This window comes from Acomys minous (assembly GCF_964271855.1).
Source record: "Acomys minous genome assembly, chromosome: 11".
NCBI lineage: Eukaryota > Metazoa > Chordata > Mammalia > Rodentia > Muridae > Acomys > Acomys minous.
This window is the reverse complement of record NC_140492.1, coordinates 81,363,715-81,378,930: the sequence shown is the minus strand read 5'-3', so window position 1 is coordinate 81,378,930 and position 15,216 is coordinate 81,363,715.

The following is a 15,216-nucleotide window of genomic DNA, read 5'->3' as shown; positions in this document are numbered from 1 at the left end:
GCAGGTGGATCGCTGTGAGTTCGAGGCCAGCCTGGACTACAAAGTGAGTCCAGGACAGCCAAGGCTACACAGAGAAACCCTGTCTCGGAAAACGTAAAAAAAAAAAGAAAAGAAAAAGAAAACATTAGTTCTGGTGTTATAACTGTCTCATTGGTATGTAAATTTACTTTCATCTTTAGTAAATGGTAAATTGTATTTATTCTAAAGAATTGTTTTAAAATAAATATATTCATGATTATTTAACAAAAACTGTTTAAGTTCTAGAATCAGTGGGAGAGCAGTGATCATGGAACAAGGTGGAGCGCATCAGAACAGGATGTCTGATCTTCCTCTTATATGTGCTCGAGTACAAATACATGCACACACAGAAATATACACATACATGCACTCATAACACATACACACATGCATATACATATATACAGACATACACATTCATACGCATAAACATACACACACATACACACATGCATACACATACATACACATACACACTCATAAATACACACGCATGTGCACACACACACATATACATACATACATACATACATACATACATACATACACACACACACAAGCAAAACAAAACTTTTTTTCTTCAAGAAAAACTAATTTGTTGTTTATTGGTAGTGCACTTTTAAACATTAAAAGCACTAAGGTATGTAAGGAGTACAGGTTAGCAGCTTCCAAAATGAGAAGATGACAGAGACAGTTTGTTGCCTGAGCAGTCACCCAAAACTCTCTATAATGTTGGAGCATCTTCTTCAGGCTTCTGGCCCAGAATATCTGACAGACATATTTATGAGGCAGGAACTATGGATGGCTTGCTTACTCTGTCTTGGCAGAGTTTAACTGCCGACTCTGCCTGTATCCAAGCATGCTCATTTTTAAGCAGAATTCTTTCTGTGGTAGAAATGAGAACATTTTACCTAATGGCTTGTTTGCCACACTTGAAGCCATCTTCATAAGGAGGTTCTTTGATGCTCATCATCTCCTTCGAGGTAGGCTGGATGTTGCCAGGAGTTAACCTGTTTCATTATTAATAAATCTTTAAAATAATAATAAAAATTAAAAATATTTAAATGCCATATTCTGTAGGTCTCTGAGTTTTTTGAAGACCTTATCTATTTTACCTTTTCTTTCTATAGAATGATATATATCTGCTCCACCTCAGATGTATATTCCTGTGATTAAAATAGACTAGTAATTGATATGACCATGATTTGATCAACTAACAATTAATTTGTATAACTTACTTATCCTAAATAGCCTACAATAGCACTTTCAAAATATTGGAAGTTAATCTTGTATTGTAATTAAGTTGTATGGGTACAATACCTCATATTAGAGTAGAAATATATATATGTGTGTATAAATATATATACATATATATAATATGCAAAGAATAAATTTAAATTTAAATTCTATACCAAGCTATTAAAATTAAACTTATTTTGCATATATACAAAATTATATACTATTGAATTAAAAATAACATTATGAATAACAATTAAGGCATTAAATTTAGGAGTAGAAAAAATTTAGAAAAAAGGTATAGCCCCTGTTTTTAAATAGTTCACAGTTCCTTTACAGAAACTGACAAGCTGACAGATGAAATTTTGTGCCAAGATAATCTTTGCATAGTCCTGGGTCTGGAAAGGGATAGGTAAAGGTGGGATCCCAAAAGCCTAGTTGACAGTATGAGGTAAGTGTTGAAGGTTAAATTTGAAGTAGACAGGTGATAAGAAAAGATAGGTATTCCAGAGAGAGAGAGAGTGGTGGTGTGTGCCAACACTTAAAGTTCTGAGAAATGATAGAGATAATAAAAGCCTTGTAGTCTGCATTCAGGCAAAGAAAAAGAGAGACACTTTGGGAGAATAAAATCATTAGAAACACAAAGCTGGCTTGTGTAGAATATAATAAAAAATATAAACTGTAAACATAAAGGCTGATGTAAGAATCTAGCAGCTCCTAACAAGTTCTGAGTTTCTCCAGAGTATGTTCATTTTCACCTATATCATCATCATCATCATCATCATCATCATATCCAAGAAATCAAAGACACCATGAAAAGATAAAACCTGAGAATAATAGGCATCGAGGAAAGAGAAAATATCTTAAACAATATCACAGAAGAAAATTTCCCCAATTTAAAGAAGGAGATGCATATAAATATACAAGTGGCCTACAGAATACCAAATAAAATAGACCAGAAAAGACAATCTTCCCATCACATAATAATCAAAACACAAAATATACAGAAAAAATATTAAAAGCAGTAAGAGAGAAAGGCAAACTAACATACAATAGCAAACCTATCAGAATTACACTTGACTTCTCAGCAGAGATCAAAAAAGCCAGAAGGGCCTGGACAGAGGTTCTGCAAACCCTAAGAGACCACAGATGCCAGGTCACACTACTATACCCAGCGAAACTATCAATAACCATTGACAGAGGAAAACAAAATATTCCATGACAAAAACAAATTCAAACAGTACCTACCCACAAATCTGGCTTTATAGAAGTTACTATATGGGAAACTCTACCCCAAAGGGACAAGCCAAAACCAAAACTACACACGAAATAGATAAGTACAGCATGACAAAACCACAACCACACAAACTCTCTACTGTAACCAACATCAAAAATTAAGAGACTTAACGGTCACTTGTCATTAATATCTCTCAACATCAATGGTCTCAACTCTCCAATAAAAAGACACAGACTAACTGAATGGATACATAAACAAGATCCAACACTCTTCTTCATTCAAGAACCACATCTCACCCACAAGGACAGACATTATCTCAAAGTAAAAGGCTGGAAAAATATACCAAGCAAATGGTCACAGGAAGCAAGCTGGTGTAGCCATTTTAATGTCTAATAAAATACACTTTCAACCAAAGTTAATCAAAAGGCATGAGGAAAGACAGTTCATATTCATCAAATGTAAAATCAACCAAGAAGACATCACAATTCTGAGCATTTGTGCTACAAATACAAGGGCACCCACATTCATAAAAGAATTATTAAAAAAGCATAAACCACACATCGATGCCCACACATTAATAGTGGGAGACTTCAACACACCACTTTTGCTGAAGGATAGATCATTGAAACAGAAAGTTAGACAAACCATCAACCAAACTTATTAAAAAGCAGAGAGATACTATCCAAATCAACAAAATCATAAATGAAATGGAGACATAACAACAGATACTGAAGAAATAAAAAAAATCATAAGATCCTACTATAAAGGCATATATGCCACAAAATTAGAAAATCTAAGGTAGACAATTTTCTTGACTGATTCCACTTGCCAAAATTGAATCAAGACCAGATAAACAAATTAAATAGTCCTATTTCTCCTATAGAAATAGAAGCAATCATCCATAGTCTCCCAACCCAAAAGAGAGAGAGAGAGAGAGAGAGAGAGAGAGAGAGAGAGAGAGAGAGAGAGAGAAAGAAAGAAAGAAAGAAAGAAAGAAAGAAAGAAAGAAAGAAAGAAAGAACATCCCAGGGCCAGATGGTTTCAGAGCAGAATTCTACCAAACCTTCAAAGAGGAGCTAATACCAATCCTCTTCAAGCTACTCCAAAAGATAGAAAGAGATGGAACATTACCAAATTCATTCTATGAGGCCAAAGTCACATTGATACCTAAACCACACAAAGACCCAAACAAAAAAAAAACAAAAACAGGATTTCAGATGAATCTATCTTATGAACATTGATGCAAAAATACTCAATAAAATACTCCCAAAACGAATACAAGAATAGAACAAAGATATCATTCACCATGACCAGGTAGGCTTCATTCCAGGCATGCAGGGATGGTTGAGTATACAGAAATCCATCAATGTAATGCACCATATAAAAAACCTGAAAAAAAAAACACATGATCGTCTCCTTAGATGCAGAAAAAGCATTTCCCAAAATCCAAAACCCATTCGCGTTTAATGTTTTGGAGAGATCGGGAATACACGGCACATACCTAAATATAATAAAGGCAAGCCAATAGCCAATATCAAATTAAATGGAGAGATATTCAAGGAAATTCCTACAAAATCGAGGACCAGACAAGGATGCCCACTTTCTCCATATCTCTTCAGTATACTTCTTGAAGTTCTAGCCAGAGCAATAAGACATCAAAAGGAGATCAGGGGGATCCACATAGGAAAAGAGAAAGTAAAATTATCCCCATTTGCAGATGATATAATAGTGTACATAAGCGAACCCCAAAATTTCACCAGATAACTCTTACAGCTGATAAACATCTCCAGCAAATAGGCTGGATACAAAATTAACTCTTAAAAAGTCAGTAGCCTTCCTATATAAAAATGACAAACATGCAGAGGAAGAAATTAGGGAAACTGCACCCTTCATGGTAGCCACGCACAATATAAAATATCTAGGAGTAACTCTAACCAAGCAAGTGAAGGACTTGTTTGAAAAAAACTTGTTTGAAAAATCTCTGAAGAAAGAGATTGAACATGACATCAGAAGATGGAGGGATCTTCCTTCTTCTTGGATCGGGAGAAATAACATGGTAAAAATGGCCATCTTACCAAAAGCAATTTACAGATTCAATGCAATCCCTATCAAATACCTACACAGTTTTTAAAAGACATTGAAAGGTCAATTCTCAATTTCATATCGAAAAACAAAAAACTCAGAAGAGCAAAAACAATCCTATACAATAAAAGATCCGGTGGAGGAATTTCCATACCCGAAATCAATCTGTACTATAGAGCAACAGTACTTAAAACTGCATGGTACTGCCACAGGAATAGGCTGGTTGATCAATGAAATCAAATGGAAGACTCAGAAATAAATCCACACACATATGGTCACTTGATTTTTGATAAAGAAGGCAAATCTATTCCATGGAAAAGGATAGCATATTCAACAAATGGTGCTAGTCTAACTGGATGTCTACATTTAGAAAAATGCAAGTAGATCCATATTTGTCACCATGCACAAAACTCAAGTCCAAGCAGATTAAAGACCTCAACATGAAACCAGAGACATTAAATCGATTAGAAGAAAACGTCGGGAAGAGCCTGGAACACACTGGTACAACTTCCTGAACAGAGCATTAACAGCCCAGCCCTTAAGGTCAACAATTAATAAATGGTACCTCATGAGGCTGAGAAGCTTCTGTAAGGCAGGAGATACTGTCAACAGAACAAAGCAATAGCCTACAGTCTGGGAAAAGATCTTCACAAACCCTACATCTGACAAAGGTCTAATATCTAAAATATATTTTTAAAAAGCTCAAGAAATTAATCACCACCAAATAAAATAACCCAATTGAGAAATGGGGCTCAGAACTAAACAGAGAATTCTCAACAGAGGAATATAGAATGCCTGAGGAACACTTAAATAAATGTTCAATGTCTTCAGTCATCAGAGAAACGCAAATCAAAATGACTCTGAGATTCCATCTTAAACGCATTAGAACAGCTAAGATCAAAAAATTCAAGTGACACTATATGCTGGCAAGGATGTGGAGAAAGAGGAACACTCTTTCATTGCTGGTGAGAATGCAAACTTGTACAACCACTTTGGAAATCTATCTGGTGCTTTCTCAGAAAACTTGGAATAGGGCTACCTTAAGACCCAGCTATTCCACTCCTCGGAATATACCCAGAAGATGCTCCACCACATAGTAAGGACATATACTCAACCATGTTCATAGCAGCCTTATTCATAATAGCCAGACCATGGAAACAGCCTAAATGTCCCTCAGTTGAAGTATGGATAAAGAAACTGTGGTACATTTACACTATGGAATACTACTCAGCTATTAAAAACAAGGAAATCCCAAATTTTGTGGACAAATGGATGGGACTAGAAGAGATCGTAATGAGTGAGTTTACCTAGAAGCAGAAAGACTCACATGGTATATACTCATTTATAATTGGGTGTTAGCCCAAAAGGCACGTCCTACAAAAAGTCTTCACTTACCAGGAGATTGGGATACGTGTGTGGACATCCTACTGACACACTAGGTAAGAGAAATATAGCATATGGGGAAATAGAAGGACCCAGAGGGTCCTAGAAACCTTCAAGAAGAACATCGTGATGGGTGGATTGGGGACCAGGGGGTCTCTGCTCAAACTCTTGCACTAACCAAGGACAATACAATAGTAAACATTGAACCCCTACTCTGATCTAGCCAATCAACAGGACATTCTCCACAGTTATGTGGCGAGTGGGGACTGACTTTGACATGAACTCTGGTGCTCCATATTTGACTACCTCCCCTTGGTGGGGAGACCTGGTGGCAATCAAAGAAATAATAAGCAGGCTACCAAGATGAGACTTGATAGCCTATGACCATATAGTGGGAGAGGAGGTCCCCCTCGGTCATAGACCTAGGGGAGGGGAATAGGGTGAAAGCAGGAGGGAGGGAGGAATGGGAGGATACAAGTGATGTGATAACAATGGAGTTGTAATCTGAATAAACTAATAAAATTAAATTTTAAAAAGAAGTGAAAAACAGAATAAGGATTATTAAATAATAGAATAAAGGGGGGTACAATAAAGAGGAGATAGAAAATGGTTAGATAGAAGATGAAAGTGTTAGTATCTTCTCTAGAGATGATATTATATTAAAATTTTTGCAAATGCTTAGAAAATTACACATCTTATAATGAACTAGAAAGTAGTAGTAGAAAAGTTCACAATACAAGGCAATAATGAATGTTTAAGTAAATAGAAATTCTCACTGCCTTCATCTGGCTATTACAGACTGCATATAATTGTTATACCACGATACTGTACAATTTAAAAATACATTCAAACTGAGTTTCTCAACTTCATGTATATAGAAGAAATAAAAGTGGATAAATATAAAATATACATGGAATAAGAAATGTTCATAGAATAGTCTCTGAAACATTGCTCAATAGAAATATAAAATTCTAACTAGGAGCCAACACATTTGAAGGGATGACCCTTAAGAGAAACCCTTTCTCTCGTCTATGAAATGCCTTTCAACTACCATTTTTATTGGTCCCAATCTAATTCTAGCATTTTATGGTTACATGACTACAACTTGTTAATTTCATCCAATGTATGCTTTAGAAAAATAATTCTATATTCTTAGTCCTATATACATGTTAGATAACCAAAATAGTGACCATGAAACACAATATATCATTATTTTGAGAGGACATAAAGGTCATGCTCTCTCCTGAATGTATTTTAGCTCACAGCTTCCAAACACACTCATTTGAGCAAGAAAGTCACAACTTCCAGCAAGAATTTCACAGGAGCTTCATCTGTCAAGCACTGAAACATTTTCCCCAGGACAAACTGCTATAATGCTGCCAAAAATGCTTGAGATGCATGCAAAGCCAATTGAATCTTAGACACAATGGTGGGTATATCAGGCAATAGCCTCCTTTCAGTTTACAGTGTACTTAATATTTAGGAGAGCATCCCCATATGTGGGGAAGAGATAAACACACACAAAGCATGATACTCATAAATCTCCAACAACTTTTACAGCACAGCAATTCTCTGAATCTTTTGACTTTTCTTCTATGCTGAGAGAAAGAAATAACTACATGCATTTAATGGTTTTTAAAGTACCGGAGGCCGGAAATAATGAGTGCTCACAGAAAGAATAAGTAGTGTTCATTTTGGTCCTTGCTAATTTACAGATTTTTAAATGTATACATCATTTTATGTATGTGAGTGTTTTGCTTTCATGTATGCCTGGGTCTCAGATGTGTGCCTGGCCACCTATGATGTCAGAAGAGAGCAGTGGTTTGAGGATTAGACTTATAGACAGTTATGAGCCATCATGTGTGAGCTGGGAACCTGGACTTGGTCCTCTAGAAGAACACATACTCTTAACAGCTGAGTCATCTCTCCAGCTTTAGCCTTTGCTAATTTAAACAAACTCTTAAAAGTGCCAGAATTACAAGCCAATTTAATACAATTATTGTATTAAAAGTCTTGAGTTATGTTAATATTTGTATATTACCCGCAACTATGATTTGTCTCCTGTCAGCCCTAAATCTGTATTGTTGGAATGAGATTTAATTCTTTTTTTTAAAAAATTCTTTAAGGCAGATTGCACAATGTGATGGAGTGTAAAGGCAATGAGAGCAGAACCCAGAACATCATCCCCCCACGCTAGTTGAAGGAATACATGAGTAGCAGAATAAATAAAAGAATGAAATATAAAGTAGAATGTAAACAATTACTCAGGCCAACAGATTCATTTGTAGAAGAAAGACGATTACCATACCTCCTTTATTAAAATCAATTATCCATTTTAAATGAATTCACAAACTCACTTGACTTAAATTTACAGATGATTTCTCTCCAGTTACAGACATAGTAATCTGATACTGGCAGAGTGCCATCACATGCATTGGATCACTGTGATCCTCAGACATGGCACAGTGCTTTTCAACTTTGCATTCTTCTGGTGAATAAGATTGTTTTTGTGACCCTATTTAGAATTTCCTGATATAGAGTTACCTTCATTTCGCTAAGTAGCCAATGACATTGTGACCTTCCTTAATTTAATCAAGTTGAGATTAAAATCACCATTAAACTGGAAAAGTAAACTGGAAAAAAGGTAGCCATATGACAATATATCTTTTTATATATTTTACTACATATGTATACACTTTAAAACAGATTGCACATGATTAATACATCATAATCATTCAATTAAAAACAAAATAGAATTGAATTAATATCTAAGTCAAAATTTCTTGTCAATATAACAGGTTTAAAAACAGTTTTTCAATTTTTGTTAGACACAGATTCTGCTGTTCATTTCTGTCTTTAAAGATATAGATCTCTCTAACTTTAAAAAAAACTGACAACCAGAATACTATTTATTTATTAGACATGATAATAATAATGTGATATTCAGTTCTGTTTCATTATCAATGATTTTAACTTAAGGAAAATGCTATCACCCACTAGTGAATATGGAGAGTAATTATCCAGTTAAAATATAATATATTACAGGATAAAAATGTAAGTCGAGGAACATCAACTAACATTTATTTAGGATTCTTAACACATCTTTTCCTGACATGATTCTAGGAACTTCCCAAATGCAGATCCTATTATTAACTCTTGTAATGTTCATGGTTGCATGGTTTTTAATTATTTCACAGCATGAAATGAACTTAATTCTCTAGAGGCAAATACTCAGGAGCTTATCTTGATTGCTTTATAACCAGCATTTACTTTGAAGAAGTAAGTGAAAATAGCATATTAGTGGCCCATTTCATCTGATTGATGTTGAACAGTTTCAAAAATTCCAAAGATCCACATTCTGAAAAATAGTTTTTCAACAAATATTTTTGATCAGCATCTAAAATTTTTCTCAAAGTTAGTATTTTTATTGGTACTTTCTATACAACGTTCAATAAACTACAGTCTAAACTGTAGAAAGTCTGAGTTCAACATAACTGAGCTTAGCTTACCTTGAGAGGGAACTTATTTCAAGATGTTCTTTTAACATAACTTCAGTTCTCTGATCAAGAGCGGTCAAGAACTCTGTGCCCTCACCTCCCCTGTCTGAGTACACATGCGTGGTTACCTCCCTGCCTGTGATAAGCACTGCAGAAGATTCTGTTTTGTCCTGTCCCGATGAGACACATCTTTTCTTGGCACTTCGTCTGGTCTCTGGGGGAAATTCTTGCAGAAATTTCTGTCTCTATAAGCTCTTGACAGATGGCCTTTCTGGCAAGAGCCTAGACCCTTAAGAGCACTGTCACAAGCTTTTGTTGCTCGGCATCACCTTCTCACAGGTTTTGCTTTTTAATTGCACACAGATGATTTCTCATGTCCTAACTGGCCACAGCATCGTCATCCTATACAGTGTTCCAGTTAATTTGCATACCTTGTTCTTGATTTCTATAAAATTTCCAAGTTGGAGGAAAAGGTTCAATCATAAACCACAAACCGAATAAATATTTAAGTGTTTAAATGAAAATAAATCTATTTTGCATCAACACTGATAAAATTGAGTTTAAAAATCAATTTATTGCTGGCTTCGTGGACTTACATTGCCTCAACTGTGCATTCTATTTGTCTGTGTATCTTTCTATCTTTCTATCTCTTTTTCTCTTGCTTTGACTATTTTTGGTGGAATAAGACACAATAATCTAACAATATAGAGGTTTGTATGTGCATAACAGTGATCAATAACAATGCTCATCCATTAATTACATGTTATCTTTATCTGTTAAACGGTAGAAAATAAGGAAAATAAAAATAACTATGAAATTCAGACAAGGTCTTTCAATAAAGTGTGAGATAAAATAAGAAGTAATTAAAACACGATAGATTGGAAAGTTTTTCCAGAGTTCTAAATGGAGGTGAGTGCTGGTGTCCAGTTGGTCACAGTTTTGTGAGACACAAACTGTCCATTGTAAGATCATTCTGTTCTCTTCTGTTAGTCTTCTTTGATTCCCAGTTGCCAAGCTAATAGCAGCTCCCTTTCAAGCCTTATTCCTTCCAACACCTGAATACCAGGTAGGAGAAAGACAAAGTTAGAGAAGAGAAGGGGCATAGGTCTCTTTAGACTACTTCCTGCTGATGAGGATCATCAGGGTCCTTGGAGCTAATACAATCTTTGTTGTTAGGATATCTTCAACTTCTTCTCATCAAACTGCAATAACAGCAACCAGGAGGAACAGGGGGCGCAGCAGCCACCTTCCTCCTCCTCCTCCTCCTCCTCCTGCTCCTCCTCCTCCTGCCCCCTTCTTCTCCTTCTGCCCTTCCTCTTGCCCCTTCCTCCTCCTGCCCCAACTCCTCCTGCTCCTCCTCCTGCCACTTCCTCTTCTTCCTCGTGCCCCCTCCTCCTCCTGTTCCTCCTCCTTCTTCTCCTTCTCCCCCTCCTCCTCCTGCCCCCTTCTCCTCTTCCTGCTCCTCCTCTTCCTACTTCTCCTCCTGCCCCCTACTCCTTCCCCTCCTCTGCCTTCTCCTCCTACCCCCTCCTCCATTCCCTCCTCCTGACCTCTCTTTCTTCTCTTCCTCCTCTTCCTCCTCCTTCTCTTACCCTACCTCCTTGTCTTCTTTCAGGTCCTCTTCTGATCCCTCTCTGATCTCTGGCACTTATTCTCTCTCCAGAGACCCCAGAATTAAACTATCTGTAGTCTCACATCCCTGTTAGTGCCCAAGACAATCATAATTAATGTCTTTAGACAATCTGAAGCAGCGCTATATCCCAGTCCTGGGATTAAAACAAAACATATTCACATCACTGGGTTTTTAAAGACCAAAAATCTCTTACTATACATAGGCACAATTTTATACACGTATTCTTTTGCATTATTTGTCTGATTACTTATGTTTATAAAATTGTAAAAATATAATAAACTATTTAATGATAAAGTTCTCTATTTACTGAATACAAATATTTTACTAACATTTTATTCATTTTAATAATCTTTCACTATGCATTTTAATAATTGCAGAATATTCTATTTTTGGAGAGAATATAGTTTGCCAGGCAAATGCTCATATCAGGTACAATTTGCCACTTTTCTTTATCACAAAGAATATATAATTTACATTTTCTACTCACTTTTGTGGACATCTAGTATTATGTTAGAACATGGCCCCATTTCCTTCCTCCTAAAATGTGCCAACTTACAACTCTCCAGCTGTCTTAAGTGAATGCCATCTTTTTGTATTTATGTGCAAGTAGTAATTCTAATTGTTTTATGAAAAAGGAATATCATGGAGTACTGTATAACTTGTAGGGTTTGTCCTATTTTCATTCACAAATACCAGATGCTATTGCCTTTTGAGGATAATGATATTTTTCAGTAATGTTTTCTTTCTTGAGTTAGTCATGAGACAGAATTTCTGGAAACCTAAGTCAAAAATCTTGTTTTTGTTTTTGTTTTTGTTTTTTGAGACAGGGCTTCTCTGTGTAGCCTTGGCTATCCTAGACTTACATTGTAGACCAGGTTGGCCTCGAAATCACAGTGATCTGCCTGCCCTTGCCTCCTGAGGGCTGGGATTAAGGGCGTGCACCACCATGCCCAGCTCCAAGTCAAAAATCTTGATTGGGAACCTATGATCTGTCAGTTGTGGCAACTAGACCCTGGTTGGCATTGCTTAGCTTTTCCCTATTTGGCCTTAATGCCTGCTGTGTTGAATAAATGTATTCATTGGGGTGAGGAAATGGAAAATGTGTTCCATGGTATATTGCTTTCAAGAAATATACTTTAAAAATCAGTGTCTTGATGCTACAAAGATGGCTCACTGAGTCAAAGCATAAAAGGACTTGTACAGTGTGAGGAGCTAAGTTTGAGTCACCAGAACTCACCTAAAAGATGGACACATAGTGCACAATTCTGTAACCCCAGTACCCTTACAAGGAGATGGGAAACCGAGACGGTAGGATCATCTGTAGTTCTCCAGCATGCACAGCAGACCAGAAGAAATCATTCCAGAATGAAGAAGGAAGCACCTAAATTTGTCCTGACCGAGGCATACCATGTATACCCATATTCACATACATAAAAGCATATATGTGCACACATATACTCATGCACATATATCACACACACATACATATGTTACATGTATGCACACACACACACACACCCAAAATCAGTGACTGTAACATATGTAAGTAACTATGAAAAGAGATGTTAGGTTAAGATATGTGACTACTGAAACCTTTCCTGTATCAATGGTAATATTCTGGACAAACACACCTCACATAGGGTATGATTTTACAGGACCTGGCTCTGGAGGTGTGTGCACAGGTCCTATACCACTGTTATAGGAGCTTTTTTTCTCATCTCTGAGTTAACTCAAGTCTCAGATTATGTGAGAAAATTATTCTCAAAGGCCCCAGAATGCATAGAGAGACATCCTAAAATAACCTCATATTACCAACTATAAGGTGGAAAAATTATATACTTGATTGATGTTTGTTCTTGTGACTAAATGCTTGCCTGATATGAATAATACTTTATGAATTTTGTTAGTGCTATTGCCATTGTCTTTGGATATAATTCACTAACCACAAATCCAACTGAATGATAACAATTCCTGTTTGGTTTTACCGCAAAGATAAGTTCTTAGGAACAAGTTTTGCTTTCTTTCATATTTGTGTCATAAAATTGAGCACACTGTGAAGAAAATATTAAACTCAGAGCAAATATTTTCTTAATATTGTATCATCAATGCATAGATGGAAAAGCAACTGGGTATATTTTTAACCAAGTCATCAGGAATTCTTCCTATGATATTTCCCTCCCTAATTTCTGGCTCTAGTTACCAGCTTCTCTGCATATTGTCCTGTATTAGTAAAATTTAGTTAAATTGGAAGCAAGAAATGGCTTATATCAAAAGTCAGTAAAAATATATTGATATGTCACTTAATACCAAGTTTATATTAGAGAACCTGTAGCACCGCGGCTGACACTGTAACTGAAGCAAAGTATCAGCCTTTAGTTTAAAGGGAATAACCTGTATTTTGTGCTCAAAATTGGTATTTTTAATAAAAGCACTGTCAAAATGTGGTCACAAGTGACTTAAGGTAATGCCCATAAACTACATAAGCAAGATAGCTATCTTGTGTCACATACCTGTTGAATTGGCAGAATCTAAGCGATTATCAATGTTATTCACTGCAGAACAATCTTTAAGTTTTAAAAGAAAATACTATTTTTCTTCTTTCTTCCTCATAGAGACTTGGTAAGGACTGTTTTCTATCACCTGCTAAGAGTTCATACTAATTACACATTTTATCATCAGTGTGGAAGTCAGCTTATTCTTCCATGGTCCTGAAACTTACAAACATCATTTCAGCAAAGAACTTTCACAAAGTTCATCCCATTCTCAAATGTAATTAAACACCACCAAGTCTCTTTCCATGCAAGGTAGTGAGAAGAGTTTGATGTCACTGTACCCTGACTAAAGCAAGGCTATAGTGACACTTCCGCATGAGATAGGATACAAAGTACACAGAGAAAATGCAATTGGCCCTGGGTAGCTATTCGCCTCTGTGAACAAATCAAAAGAGAAAAATACTATTTTAGCCACATATTTAAACCTAGTGCTTGTTGCAAGCCTCTGGAAAGAAATGAGTAATAAGTCATCAGGAATGCATTATATGCCTAAAAGTTTGTTATTCTGTGTTTTCTAAAAGGTAAATTGATTTTATTCAATCCTATGTTAAATAGCCAGAGCTCCAGTGCTGGCATTTGAATAGACTACATTAGATCTTAATGGTGACTCAGAACTCATGTGATCTAATGCCCTTGCCTCATTTGTTTTGTTTGTTGTTACAAATAGATAAGGATGAAAATTAAAGTTATTAAGCTAGTTGTACCAAATTATCATTAATAACTGGAATAACTAATATTCAGTGATCCAGTTCAGTGCAGTTCAAACAAATGACACACAGCTTCCTGTTACGGACCTTTCCCTAGGAGGTGACAGGCCCAGTAAGTAAACCCCTAATCCTCATCTGCATAGAGCAGTTCGTGAGTAATGCCTATGGAAAGCCACATGCTACTACAGCACCTCTGTGAGTCTACCTGCTCAAGCCAGAAATAAACCAGGTATTTGTGTCCACTGACACAAGGCTAACATGTAACAACTATTCTAAATAATTCCATAGTGTCTCAATTTCCTCCAATTTTAGCCTGCACTGCTCTTCTGTAGATTTAGCATCCCAGCAATCCAATGAGAAAGTGTTACCTCTTGGGCTTGCAGACATTGTCAGAACCCCAACCTTCTCTGAAGCTGGCTTCTTCATCTTCCTCTTCTTCTTCTTCCTCCTCCTCCTCTTCCTCCTCCTCCTCCTCTTCTTCTTCCTTCTTCTTCTTCTTCTTCTTCTTCTTCTTCTTCTTCTTCTTCTTCTTCTTCTTCTTCTTTTTTCTGATCACTGGTCTTTATGGAAGTTCACCATGTTAATGTTACTCTTAGCTGCACTGTGACCCTTTTATTGTGTGTCAGTGTTGAAGAGGATCATTTGACTTCAGTTCCTGGATACATCACTATTTATGTGAAGATGACCTAGGCCCAGTGAATAAGAATTGTTCCGTTGATTAGCAATAACTGAGTGTTTAAATATCTAATGATTCCACTGAAACCAGACACAGCATTGCTTTCAAAATGTCTAGGATAACCGTCAAAAGATTAAAAGTCATTTCCACATAGAAATAACACTCAGAAACAGTTAGTGCCAGATTCTTACTAGA